The 11282-nt window shown below is 41.1% G+C and overlaps 1 pseudogene; it reads left to right on the plus strand.

Annotated features, from left to right (window-relative positions):
* The first annotated feature begins 99 nt into the window (after nt 1–99).
* On the plus strand, nt 100–10399 carry LOC111140242 (annotated as a pseudogene).
* The last annotated feature ends 883 nt before the right edge of the window (nt 10400–11282 follow it).

The raw sequence follows: 11282 nt of genomic DNA on the forward strand, positions 1-11282 counted from the left end.
GAGCCTCCTGCTATCCCTCACCTGCTCCCCACCTGAAAGCATAGAACCAGTCCTGCTTACAGTCCTCTCCACTTCCGTTAGGACCACAGTGTTTGTACCATGGCTATCTCAACAATTCTTTCTTCATCATTCACTCCAGAAGCCCAGTATTTCACATCAAAACATGTCTAGAATAGCTTGACCATTGGCTCCTCTCCCACATCCCAACACTTTGCACTGGACAAGGAGGGCTGTCACCTCTGTGTAGTGGATAGAGTTGACTTCTGGGAGTGAAAGTTCTCAACCGGGCAGCCCTCTGCCCCATAGGTTTTTCTTTAACTGCACACCCATCTCAGGGAGAAGGAAAGGTCGGATCTGGTTCTAGCTGGTGACATTAACTCCAACTTTCATCTTAGGATACATCGTGAACTGTGTCAATGGCCACTTGGTGACTGTGGTATTTATTACAGGGACTGCTGACCTTCAGGGATGTGGCCATAGAATTCTCTGAGGAAGAGTGGGGACTCCTGACCCACACTCAGCGGCAACTGTACAGGGATGTGATGTTAGAGAGCTACGGACACCTCCTCTTCTTGGGTGAGGAAGATTCCTTCCACATTTCCCAAAGCCCACTCAGGGTTTTATTCCTTCCTGTGAAGACTGTCTTTTTGGATATTTCTCTTGGAATGACTAGAATTCAGATCCAGGCAGAAAGGGAAATAAGTAGTGCTTTGTAGATGGAGAGAAAAATCTTCATGGTGTTTCCTTCTCAGCCTTAGCTTCTCCTTCCTCAAGCAAACATCATTGCTTGTGTAAATGAGTGGCAGTTCTCAACCTTTAGTGACATAAATGGTGCTGCTCACATCTTAAACTGAAATTTCCCCTTCTTATTATCATGTCTACTACTTGGAAGTGTAGGTCAGGATGTGAACAATGGAAATTTCTCTTGTGTATTCTTTTTTTTTTTTTTTGAAGACATTATTTACTTATTTGACAGAGAAGGATGACAGGTAGGCAGAGAAGCAGGCAGAGAGAGAGGGGGGAATTAGGCTCCCCACCAAGCAGAGAGCCTGATGTGTGGCTTGATCCCAGGACCCTGAGATCATGACCTAAGCCAAAGGATGAGGCTTATCACCCTGAGCCACCCAGGTGCCCCGCCTCCTGTGTTTTCTAAAGGGACTGTTGGGGAACAGCTTTTGGGAAACCATTTTCTAGGATTGTACAATATCGTCTCTTCTCTCCTGAACACAAGACTGATGGGAAGTTAGAATTGGCAGCAAGAGTCATTTTCCTTTTTCCTCATAAACAGGTCTCCTGCCAAAGCCAGACCTGATCATGTTTTTGGAGCAAGAGAAGCACCTCTGGGATGTGAAGAGAAAGGAGACCAGAGGCTTCCATTCAGGTAGGTAGGAACAAATGAAGCAGATGACAGAGGGGAGGTCCAAGTCTGAAGGAGGAAGGAAATCCTTGTGTTCAGTAATGCAGTGTTGCTTCATGGGAAATTAATCATGAGCTTTTTCTTCTACTTTCCTCAGAATGTATCAGAATTTAATCCCAAATATTAATTTCATATACAGAGTCTCTCCACATATTTTCAACATCTATGATGTTTATTTATTCAGAAATGAAGATGTTGTTTGTTTCCTCTGTCTTAACCAAATGGACTATAGGGTTACATTCTGTGGAGGAGAATGAATATATTAATACCATAATATATGTCTTTCAAGCTTTTTAAGTGTTCATAAAGTTTTCATTTACAGCTGTTTATGATTGATTTTAATGAGAATACTTTACGATATTATAGTCCATGAAGACATGCCAATCAGTTGCTTGTTTTTCATGGGTACATGGACACAGTTCAAAATTATGGTAATATAGAAGTTTTCCTTTTCTGTCATACATCAGTGTTTTATTTAGAATTTCGTGGGTTGAGTTTTCTCTTATTCTGGTTTGGTAATTTCCTAAGAATGTGCTTCCTTGTCTGGCTCATTCCACGACATTAGCTAGATGTGGGTTGGGTGTTATGTGTGCAGGTTGTTACAGGAAGAGAATTTTCAGCTCCGTACATTTCAAGACCATGTGAGTATAACAAAAAAGAATGAGATTTATCCTTTTTGTTGGTAAATTATGTGTGTTTTTGTCTTTAGTTTGTATGTCGCACATATATACTATGTCACCCTTACTTTTTGTCTCCTTGGTGAGTGGTCAGTGAATGTTGTACCATGTCTAGGTGAGTTGTCATCCACATAGAATTAATTTCTTCATGTATTTGTGGGTGAATTTTTATTCTCTGCATGAGAGAAAGACTTTTTTGAATTCAGAGTAATTTTCAAATATTTTATACTTCTGTATCATATTTTGGTATGAAATACAAAAGATATACTTTATCTAATTGATTGTAGGATTAATACCCATGATATGTCTTGGTACCTTTGTCATTGAGTTATGCATCTTCTATGAGTATTTTCATTGTGGTTACCTTAGGGATTCGTTAAAACAACTTAGCTGTAAAACGAATTTTTTATTTTTATTTTTTAATAGATTTTATTTACTTATTTGACAGAGATCACAAGTGCAGAGAGGTAGGCAGGGAAAGGGGGGGAAGCAGGCTCCCCACTGAGCAGAGAGCCCGGGGTGGGTCTCGATCCCAGGACCCTGAGATCCTGAACTGAACCGAAGGCAGAGGCTCAACTGACTGAACCACCCAGGTGCCCTGAAACAAACCTTTTTAAAAACTCAGTGTCAATTATATAGAAAACTCTTCTTCCTGTCTCCACACCTGCACACCCTCCCGAATTTGTTACCAACATCACAAATTCTTTTATGTTGTATACTTTATGACCTACACTTGTAGGTCATATAGATTTTTTTTTATTTTTATTTTTCCAAAACAAAGCTCTGTAGCAGAAATAAACGTGACTAGTATCTCATTACAACACAGCAGGTTTGTGTAATTGTCTACATATTTATGTTCAGTGGAGAGCTCTGTGTTCTCATGTGGTTGCAGTTTCTGGGTAGAATCCTTTTATGTCATCTAGAAAGACTTCCTTTAATGGTTTTTGTGGGACAGATCTACTGGTAAGCTTAGAGGGGTTTTTACTTGGGAATGTCTTCGTTTCTGCCTCTTTAGAAAAGAATTTTGCTCGGTAAAGTATTGTTGGTGGCTATTTTTTAATCTTTGAGTACCTGAGTATGTTATGCTGGGCCCATTCCTTTTTGGACTGCTGAGAATCCTACTAGTGATATTATAGGAGCTCTTGCACAAGATGAAGTGGATTTGCCATTGTGTTTCATTTTAGATTTATTTATTTGACAGAGAGAGATCACAAGTAGTTGAAGAGGCAGGTAGGGGGAAGCAGGCTCCCTGGTGAGCAGAGAGCTGGATTTGGGGCTCCATCCCAGGACCCTGAGATCATGACCTGAGCCAAAGGCAGGGGCTTAACCCACTGAGCCACCCAGGTGCCCCTGTCATTGTGTTTCAAAAGTCTCTCTTCATCTGTGGTGTTTGATGGGTTAATTACGACATGTCATGAGTCGTCCCATTCTTTGTATGAGGTCTGCTGTATATACCATAGTTTTATAAGGAAGTAATTGGAAGAAATTAAATATGAAGGCAATCATAATGAAAAGACATTTACTGTAGTGCACTGGATTTATATCAAGCAAACTTCTCTGTGTATAAGTGGACCATTACTGATGAAAAGCACGTTATTCAGTGGTTAACTGTGTTTGTTAGTAGACCTGAAAGGATTCAGGGGCAGATGGATCTCTAGAGAGAGACAATTATTTTCAGTGTGATTCCTTTTTTCCTTTGACTCTATTTTGTATATGCAGATGGGTTTCCAAAGAAAACCAGAGTAGCAGAAGTTTCATCAGATAAACTAGTCTTTTATCTTTTGTTTATACTGCTTTGATATCAGGGTACTGCTAACCTCACAGAATGGTTTTGAGTATATTTCTCTATTTCAAAATTATAAGATTTTCTTTATTGCTATGATTTTGATAAGGATTGTCATGAATGGTTTTTGTAAATGTTAATTTCTTTTTCTTGTCCTGAGCCATGGCTCACCATCTAATACCCAGAGTTCTACCTAATGATCTCTAATTGAACAAAGTCACTACAAATATAATGATAAGCCACAGCTACACAATTCTCAAGGACTATCGATCAAATTTTACACTGTATGTTTCTCCTGTTGTTTTGTGAGCATAGAGAGCACAAGGAGAGTTTTAGGGTTTTGATCTGCACAGAATGCAATGTGTCATATTAAGCTAAAGATAGATTTTGAAGTCCCAGAACTAAGTAGGAAGAAGCACGTGTACATACATACGTGAGTGTACCTATATCTTCAGAAGGAAAAGGAATCTTGGTTCAAACCAGGTCATTTCCAAGTTTGAAAACCGATGATTTCCTAGCAGGTAAAGAGATTCTGGATTCATAATAGAAATAGTTTTCTCTGATTGTATTGAAATTATGCTTACTACATCTCATGTATCTTAGTTTGAGAATCCCCCCATGTGAATCGTCTCTTACATAACTAGGTTTTACTCCTGTAGGATCTACTCTGTTTTCCTTATTCCTGTGTTGACCTGTTGCTTACCTATCTTGATAGAGATTTTAACAAGAGTTTCCATGGAATGACATGGTATTCAACATTTAATTTAAATGTGAGAGTAATTCTCAAGGGGGCATTATAAATTCCTTTAGTTAAATTGAGACATCACTCCTTCCTTTGTGATTGGAGAAGTAAGAGTTCCTTAGTTGTTATTCTTTTCCCTTCTAGGAAGTGATGTCATCCATGTTGGTCACTTCAGTGTCAGCACTTATTAGGTAAAAACATGGAGACTTCATGAATCATGGTATTTGTTTTTGTTTTTCTTTTCTTTTTTTCTTTTTCTTTTTTTTTACATTTATTTTAAGGAAACAAAGATGGAACAGGGCTGGGTGCTGACTGGTTGTTCTAACTTAAACAGAACACAGTGTTCTGTAAGGAGTGATGAGGCAGCCCAGTGGAAGAGCTGAAACAGATATAGGCTGAAACATTGACCTGAATTCTTCATCTGGGGAGAGGACCCCTGTCCAAGGCTACACTACTGACTCTGAATCTAGAAAGAAAAATTGTACTTCCTTTCTTCCCAAATCCTGTCCAGTTCTTGTGTTTCATCTCTATTTTGGTGATGGAGGCATCACAGCTGACTTTCCCTCCTGTGTTCTGGAAACCTTGTTGTCACTGTACTCCCCCTCCCACCTAAGCCAGGCAGGCCCTTGCCTACCCTTAGGAGTAGCTTGGAGTTTTCTAGTGCCATTGTAAATGGTTGATAACAGGATCATGTGAGGCTTATGTGGGTATTAAATACAATGTTGTCACCACTGCACTGGGAAGAGAAGCAAAAATCCATCACTGGGCAACAGGATTAGTTTAGGCATTTGGCACTGGAAGTTGTGAGGACAGATAAAACATGATGTTGTGACAGTTTGAGAGGAAGGTAAGTGCTATGGAAATGAAATATGGTAAACTCTTGAAATGTGAACAAAGATGTGGTAGAGAGGTCCCTTTGGTCACTGCAAGGCCTTAGGAAGCTATTCATAATGAGACAGAGAAGCATTCCTGGGAAATGTGGCTGTCTGGGACATGTGAAGCTTTTTTCATGATGTAATGTATTCCCTGCTGGTCCTGAGGACCAGTTGCTATTGGATGACAGAGATAATTGTACTCTTTGAGGCCCAGATGCATGGAGTGTGTGGAGAGGGGGTATTAGTTGATTTAAACATGGTGGGCATAGCTTAAAAGATGTCACATGACAGAGTAGATGTTGAAGACGAAGAAGGCTACTGGACACTAAGAGTGAGAACCAGCCAGGTGTGTATTGCAGTTCCACAAAGCATTGGTATCCCAGGAATATAACCCAACATAGGTCTGATCCAGGGTAGATGGGTGACCTTGCAAGCATGATGACCTGTGGTTGGCAGTGCCCTCCCTCACTTCCACTCAGTCCTGGGGTGAATCTATCCTGTGCTCTGATCCATGTGCAAGGCACTGATTCATTGAGAAGTCAGTCACCAATTACCAGCAGTGACAATTTCTGCTTCAGACAGCCTTCCCAACATTTGGGGTAGCTGTCCCTATGTTGTTTCAGAGCCCACGCTATCCCTACACCCCTCTTGACCTGACTGAAAAGAGGACTTGTATGAGTTATAGAGACAGATAACATTCAAGTTGGGTAGCATGGTATGCTCATATTGAACATGGGATCAGTTGAAGGATAATACATTTTTCAGTACCTGTTCTGCTGTGGTCAGCAATATCATGAAAGCCTGTTGTGTACATGCAGAAAAGAAGGTGGATATTTGGATATTTATATATCTAGTGAGTTGGTAGATGCTCAGGTCTTCTGAAATAGCCCAGACAACCTCAAGTATAACCTGATTTTTACATGTCGTCTTTCTGGGATTGTCCACCCCCAGCCATGTGCTTATACTTGAATTTTGTTGGCCCCAGGATAACTGCCCAGCACCAGAGAGCAATCCATGTTTCTTGCAGCAAAGGAGACAGTGTAAATCTCATAGGACATAGGGAATTTGATTTGAACCATTTCTGTTCTCATTCAGGGAAAGCCTTCCTCCCCAAGGCAGCACTCTTTCTACGCCATTGACCAGAACTATCACAGGGGCCAGTCTATGCTGAAACACATAACTGTAGCAGAGGTGGATGTGGAAGATGTTTTTGAATGTCTCTTCTTTGAATTCTTTCGCAGTGTCTGGCACAAAGGCAGTGACACTTTGCCCTGAAACTATCTAGCTGTTTCAAGGAAGCCCTAAAATTGAGAGTGTCCTTCAAGTTAGTGCATGCGGATTTTCCACTGCCTGCACTGGCATCCTGGTGAAGAGCTGCTTAAGCCTGCAATTGTTTATGATCTTCCAATAAAAATAGTCAAATACAGATTTATCGTGAGAATGCTATATTCAATACTATATAATCTATAACATATATTAATGTCTTCATGCATTTCTTAACTTAAAAAAGTATTTACATAAGTTCCAGATCAGTTTAAAATAAAGAAAAGATCTATTCATTTATTTTACAGAAAGCTCAGGTGAGAGGCAGGGGCAGGGCAGAGGGAGAGGGAATCTCAAAGTGACTCCCTAGTGAGTTTGAAGCCTGACACAGGGCTCAATCTCAGGACCCTGAGACTGAGATCATGACCTGATCTGAAATGAAGAGTTGGAAGTTTAACCCACTAAGCACCCAGGAGCCCCAGTTTGTTTGTTTGTTTTTAAAGAATCATTTACTTTAGAGCACACTAGTGAGTAGAGTGAAGACACAGAGAGAGAGAATCCTGAAGCCGATTCGCTGCTGAGGGGAGAGCTGATGACGTGATCGAACACAGGACCCTGACATCATGAACTGAGCTGTAACAAAGAGTGGCCGTTTGACCAACTGAGCCACCCCAGAACCCTTGTCCCCATTCACCTAAATTTGGATTGCTTTCATTCAGGAACGTGAACTAAGGTGTGTCTGGGGTGATCTCAGCTCAGTGCTTGGTCAGTGCTGATGGCTTGGTTTTCTCCCCAGAAGCCTGTAAGAAAAGCTCTGAGGTTGTCTAGGGTCTCTGTTCAGGCTTCTAATGGCGCAGGAATGGAGGCTAGCATCAGCCATGGGAAGTGACTTAGAACGTGCATAGCTACCCAGACAGAGAACAGAGAATGTTCTAGTTCAAAGCATTGGCTGGACACCCAAGTCAGTCACAGGTGCTGACAGTTCTCCTTAGCCAGGTAGGTTCATCTACACAGGAGAATAGGCAATCAGTGGACATTGTGTGTAATGGACTCCCACCCACACTGACAGCTTTTGGGTGAAAGATTTCTACCATGACTTTGGATGAATGCTACTTTGTTAGGTTCACAGAGTAGCCAGGAATGTGTCTTTGGTGCTACAGTGTGCATCTTGGGTATCTTCCAGACCTTTGAAGCTGGCCCTATGGCCAATGGTTGGAAGATCTTAAAGTCAGACCTTCCAGGTACATTGACTTTGGGGTTTACCCTGCATGTGACTGTACAGCAGTGCCAGGTGAGCAGCAAAAGATCATGAAGGAAAATGTATCTGTACTGTGGTGGATATCTGAGCCAAATCATACATGTGCCTTATACAGTATTGTCACTCTTCCTTGAAGTCATATGGTGACCTTGTGATCTGTGTGAGCGTTTCCTTGATTGATGTTTTAGTTATAATGGTCATTCCACTCATATTTGCATATAAGAAGGCTTGGTAGTGTAGTGATAGCATCTTGATCTTGGGTCGAGGACAGATGAGTTTATTGTACAGGAAAAAAAAACATATTGTACATGTTAGAGATACATGAGAGTGATTTCTGCTACACTGTGACCATATCACAGAATTATCTATTAGGATATATGGTCAATACGTTGTGTGCCATGTTATGTATCTATGGAGAAATGAGGTCCTCATGACTCCTTGTCAGCCATCTTTCTGACATTGTCTGTTTCACTTGATGTTTCTGCATTAGAAGTCTTCAGTATATTCTTCTGAATGTAGTAAGTGCAATGGTTTTACTTTTATTTGGTATCTTTCAGCTGTATCTTCACATGACACCCAGAGTTTCCTGCTAAAGCGGAGCATAGAAGGTTTTTTCCAGAATGGATCAAATCCCAGATACAAACATAGTGCTGTTGAGATTTTATACTTACGCACAAACTGGGACAATGATGGGGAGAGTGAAGGGGATCAGAGAAATCCTGGACGATACACCCAAACCAAGGCAATTGCCCTTAATGAGAATCTCACTGCCCCAAATGGTGAAGGAAATAAAGCGCTGTGGAAAACCTTGCTTTTTAAGTCAACTGTTTCTGCAGAGCAGTGTGTTTCTGTCAGCACAAGCTCCAATCAAATATTCAATCATAGCTATTCGTGGACAGACCATTTGGCAGATCTGGAAGGTAGCCTAGTCCATGCTGAAAATAATGATGTGAGCCATTTGGAAAATAGGACTGGCCTGACCTTAAGTCAGAGATTTAGAAATGAAGAACAAAGTGCTCAGTGGGATCCATTTGAGAGGCGCTTCACTGAGGAGTCGACCCTCCAGAATGACCAGAGGCTTTTCACTGGAGACAGAATTACTCAATGCACTGAATCTCAGAAAACACTGAACCAGGACTCCAGTGTTTACCAATGTGTCAAGGCTCGGTATGCAGAGAACCATTATGAATATGATAAATGTGGGGAAGGATTTCATCCAAGCTCTAACCTCAGTATACATAATGGTCACCATTTGGTAGACAGTCCTCATAAAGATAATGAATGTGGGAAAGCTCATAACCAGTCCTCCAGTGTTGGTGATCATCAGAGAATTCACAAGGGAAAAAATGCATTCAGTTCTAATAAACCAGGGACCATGTTTAGTCAGTCATCAAGCCTGAACATCAATGAGATAATCCCTTGGGGAAAGGAAACTTACATCTTTAAGGAATGTGGTAAATCCTTTGACTGCCACTCAACACTATCTCAACATCAGCGAATGCATACTGGAGAAAAAGTATACAAATGTGAAGAAGGTGGTCAAACCTTTAAGGACTGTTCGTCAAAAAATGGACATTCGCAGATCTATTCTGGAGAGAAACCCTACAAATGTCAAGAATGTGGCAAGGCTTTTAACAATCACTCAGGTCTTAATAGACATCGCAGAATTCATAATAGAGAGAAACCTTACCAATGTCATGAATGTGGCAAGAGCTTTAACAAGCGCCCAGCCCTTCTTCAACATCGCAGAATTCATAGTGGAGAGAAACTTTACCAATGTCAAGAATGTGGAAAAGCCTTTTGTGACAGGTCAACCCTTACTCAACATCACAGAACTCATACTGGAGAGAAACCTTACCAATGTCACGAATGTGGCAAGGCCTTTACCTGGAGGTCAAATCGTTCTCGGCACCACAAAACTCATAGTGGAGAGAAACCTTACCAATGTCAAGAATGTGGCAAGGCCTTTTTTGACCGGTCAGCCCTTAATGAACATCACAGAACTCATACTGGAGAGAAACCTTACCAATGTCAGGAATGTGGCAAGGCCTTTAGCCACAGCTCAGTCCTTGTTAAACATTACAGAACTCATACTGGAGAGAAACCTTACCAATGTCAAGAATGTGGCAAGGCCTTTTGTGACAGGTCATCCCTTACTCAACATCACAGAACTCATACTGGAGAGAAACCTTACCAATGTCAGGAATGTGGCAAGGCCTTTTAACCACAGCTCAGTCCTTGCTAAACATTACAGAATTCATACTGGAGAGAAACCTTACCAATGTCAAGAATGTAGCAAGGCCTTTATACACAGCTCAAACCTTACTCGACATCACAGAATTCATACTAGAGAGAAAGCTTACCAACATCAAAAATGTTGTTAGGCCTTTACAGGCACTTGGTCCTCACTAAACATCATAATATTCATATGGGATAGATGGCTTACCAGTGTATAAGATGTTTGAATGGGGCACCTGGGTGGCTCAGGTGGTTTTGCGGCTCAGGTCATGATCCCAGGGTCCCAGGATTGAGCTCTGTATCAGGCTCCCTGCTCAGCAGGCAGCCTGCTTCTGCCTCTCCCCCTGCCTGACCCTCCTCTCTACTTGTGCTCTCTCTCCATCTCTCTGTCAAATAAATAAATAAAATCTTGAAGAAGGAAAAGAAAAAAAGAGTATGAGAAAAATTGGTTAAAGAGTGCTCGTCAATTCATGCCTATGAGAGAATTCATATTAGACAGTAACCTCACAAATACAACCTGTGTGGCAAGGCCTTTGTCCAGCATGCAAGCCTTCTAAATAGAAAATTCATACTGGAAAGACACCAGATGAATAAGGTGGCCAAACCACTAGCAGGCACACAACCCTTACTGCACATCACAGAATTCACCCTGCAGAGAAAATTACGGATATAATGAATGTGAGAGAGTGCCTAAGGACTGCTCTCCTCACTGCATATGAGACATTTTAAATAGGAGAGTAAGTGTACAAATAACTAAGAATGTGTCTGACCTCTCAGTGGGACTCCAACTTTCTTAAATTAACATCATTGTTTTCATATAGGAGTGAAAGTGTGAAATGTAAAGAATGTGGCCAACTGGAATTCAGTGCTTACTCAGTATGTCAAAATGCATACTAGATTCAAACCCTTGAAACATCGTGAATGTGGAGAGGCCTTCATTTTAGTATACATTAGAGCACACACCAGAGAGTGCATTAAGGAAAGTCAATTGAAAGTTAGCAATGCTTAGAAAACTATTGAATTGAACAT

Source organism: Enhydra lutris, unplaced genomic scaffold, assembly GCF_002288905.1.
Source record: "Enhydra lutris kenyoni isolate GAN:26980312 unplaced genomic scaffold, ASM228890v2 scaffoldscaffold290, whole genome shotgun sequence".
NCBI lineage: Eukaryota > Metazoa > Chordata > Mammalia > Carnivora > Mustelidae > Enhydra > Enhydra lutris.